Below are 3,626 nucleotides of genomic sequence, written 5' to 3'. Positions count from 1 at the left end.
GGCTCACGAGCGTCTCGGACGCAAGTGGCGGTGTTTCGTACCACAAGTGGCACGAAATCCGTCCAACTTGTGGCAAGTTCGTTAGTTCGTGCCACTTGTGGAAAGTGGATTTCTTGAAGGGTCATTCACAAATATGACAATTCCGTTGTATTCTGTTGCCGTCTATTTCGTCAGTGCTTTTCATTTCAAGTATAATTTCATCCGGGCAAGTCCGTTTAATGTTTTTGAATAAAAATGAATTTGTTATTTTTTAATTGAAAATATATGTAAAAGATTACATTTCAGTGTAAACAAATGATATTGACATCTTTATTAATCTTAAATATTCATAAAAATATACTTTTAATTTTAAAAAATAAAATCCTCTTCATGTATTTTAAATTAAAAAATGACAACATAACCAAAAAATCTTATTTTTATTCTAAACTAAGAAAAAACTTCCGCTTAATTCTTTGTGGAATCCGTAGTTTATTAATATGTATATTTACGTTTGCAAGGAGTATTTATGTGTGAACTATAAAAAGTTTGTTCGATGACATTTACTAATATGCTAATATTACTAATATCTTATAAAATTCATTTTTTCTTCTTCACATGAAATTGAAATGAAAAGCACTGACGAAATAAATAGCAACAGGATCCAACGGAATTGTCATATTTGTGAATGACCCTTCAAAAAATCCACTTTCCACAAGTGGCACGAAGTCTGTCCAACAAGTAGTACGAACTAACGAACTTGCCACAAGTGGCACGAAGTCTGTCGAACAAGTAGCACGAACTAACGAACTTGCCACAAGTTGGACGGACTTCGTACCACTTGTGGTACGAAACACCGCCACTTGCGTCGGAGACGCTCGTGAGCCGTACAGGCTTCCGTAGTTTCGTACCACAAATGGTACGAAGTCCGTCCAACTTGTGGCAAGGTCGTTAGTTCGTGCTACTTGTTGGACAGACTTCGTGCCACTTGTGGCAAGTTCGTTAAGGTGCTTTTATACCTCAAATTTCGATCAGATGAACATTATTTCTGGACCGTGAAAATTCGTGAAAAGTCATTTTCACGGCGGGTATTTTTGAATTGTTTTAAACAAAAGATGTTTTTTAAAGAAATATAATATTAAATAATTGTTTTAATATGTAAGAACACTTTAAAATAGTGATAGAAAAATGATTTGATTAAAAAATATAGCAAATTTTGCTTTAAAACGTTTCTGCTACAAGAAAGTGTAAAATGACGATGTTTGTGAAATGGTTTGTACAGTGTACATGTTTCTTTCAGTTATTCGAAACGATTAGTAGAATTTAAATTTATTTGATAAACATTTCAACTTACCGATTTATTTTCAGCACTCATTATTTATTACAAGTTAAAAAGAAACGACATAACATAAACAAAACTCTGAAAAACACTCACAAGGAAGAAGCACAGTACAAACCATTTCACAAACATCGTCATTTTATACTTTCTTGTAGCAGAAAACGTTTTAAAGCAAAATTTGCTAAATTTTTTAATCAAATCATCTTCCTATCACTATTTTAAAGTGTTCTTACATATTAAAACAATTATTTAATATTATATTTCTTAAAAAAACATTTTTTGATTAAAACAATTCAAAAATACCCGCCGTGAAAATGACTTTTCACGCATTTTAAAGGTCCAGAAATAATGTTCATCTGATCGAAATTTGAGGTATAAAAGCACCTTTAGTTCGAGCTACTTGTTGGACAGACTTCGTGCCACTTGTGGAAAGTGGATTTTTTGAAGGGTCATTCACAAATATGACAATTCCGTTGGATCCTGTTGCTATTTATTTCGTCAGTGCTTTTCATTTCAATTTCATGTGAAGAAGAAAAAATGAATTTTATAAGATATTAGTAATATTCGCATATTAGTAAATGTCATCGAACAAACTTTTTATAGTTCACACATAAATACTCCTTCCAAATGTAAATATACATATTAATAAACTACGGATTCCACAAAGAATTAAGCGGAAGTTTTTTCTTAGTTTAGAATAAAAATAAGATTTTTTGGTTATGTTGTCATTTTTTATTTTAAAATACATGAAGAGGATTTTATTTTTTAAAATTAAAAGTATATTTTTATGAATATTTAAGATTAATAAAGATGTCAATATCATTTGTTTACACTGAAATGTAATCTTTTACATATATTTTCAATTAAAAAATAACAAATTCATTTTTATTCAAAAACATTAAACGGACTTGCCCGGATGAAATTATACTTGAAATGAAAAGCACTGACGAAATAGACGGCAACAGAATACAACGGAATTGTCATATTTGTGAATGACCCTTCAAGAAATCCACTTTCCACAAGTGGCACGAACTAACGAACTTGCCACAAGTTGGACGGACTTCGTGCCACTTGTGGTACGAAACACCGCCACTTGCGTCCGAGACGCTCGTGAGCCGTACAGGCTTCCGTACTAAACTACATGGGAACCAACGCGACGTGTACGCAACGCTTGTCTCTAGGGTCCAACTGGGCTGTGTCATTTCATCAAGATATTTCGAGTTCAAGTTATGACGTCAGAAGCCTAGAGGGACAACAGACGACACAATGTTATTCTTATGGGGAAGAAAATTTGTTTCCACTGTCGTCAGTTTTATTCATACTTTAAACATGGAAAAGGCTTGTTGACATATAATAAAATTAAAATGTGTGTTGTTAATAAATTTTGTTATATATTTGATTGAATTGCATTGAATTGTATGACATCTCACATAGGATCCCACATGGGAATATGTAGTAGTTATTTAAAATAAAAGAATATGAGATATATTTTATGTTTCAAACACAAAATATTTTTGCTTGATATAAAATGAACTCAAAATTTTGTCCGATTTTACGTATCTCTTACCGTTTTTGAGATATTCACAAATCTTATTTTTCGAATTTCGACCCTATATAGGATCCTATATGGAATCTTGCATGGACACTGATGAGATTCTTCTTACGAGATGTACTTATAATATTAAAAATATAGCTATGTGTCGAGCTAATTGTGGAACGGGCCTAATCGAATGCAGACGCGTCGACTCTACGCTGCGTTGTACGCGTGTTTCGTTGCATTATGAAACGAGCCTAAGGTCGTTTCGTAATCGTAAACGTAACCGTCAGAATGAGTTAGGAAAGAACAAAAAATATGTCTATCTTTCCCTAACTCATTCTTGCGGTTGCGTTTTCGATTTCGAAACCGCTTACGTTCCTATTCTGATTAGGCCAAAATTGAAATATAAATCTGAGGACGATTTATCCAATTTACTAAGGTTTTAAGCAAATAAAATGTTTACTGACATAAAATAACAGTAAAGTGTGCTTTGTTAACCCTCTTACTGTTCAGTTGACCGTTATCGACAAAAAGCGACAATTCAATCGCCTGGTGGGGATTAAGGCCTGAGCACAACTCAGTTGGGTACGCAAGTCAGATACAAGATATGTAAGTTCCCGCAACCGTCTTTAATTGTGCGTTGAAAAACGGTTGCGCGAAACATTGGCTGACTTTACTCCCATGCATTTGTCATAATTTTCGTTAACTACCTAGTCAAAATTTAGAGACTTAATTTTTAAAATTAAAAGTTTCTATAAAGTTACTAATTTTCAC

This window comes from Leptopilina boulardi, unplaced genomic scaffold (assembly GCF_019393585.1).
Source record: "Leptopilina boulardi isolate dan_hultmark-lab unplaced genomic scaffold, ZJU_Lbou_2.1 LbouV2_148, whole genome shotgun sequence".
Classification (NCBI taxonomy): Eukaryota; Metazoa; Arthropoda; class Insecta; order Hymenoptera; family Figitidae; genus Leptopilina; species Leptopilina boulardi.
This window is presented reverse-complemented; position numbering follows the sequence as displayed.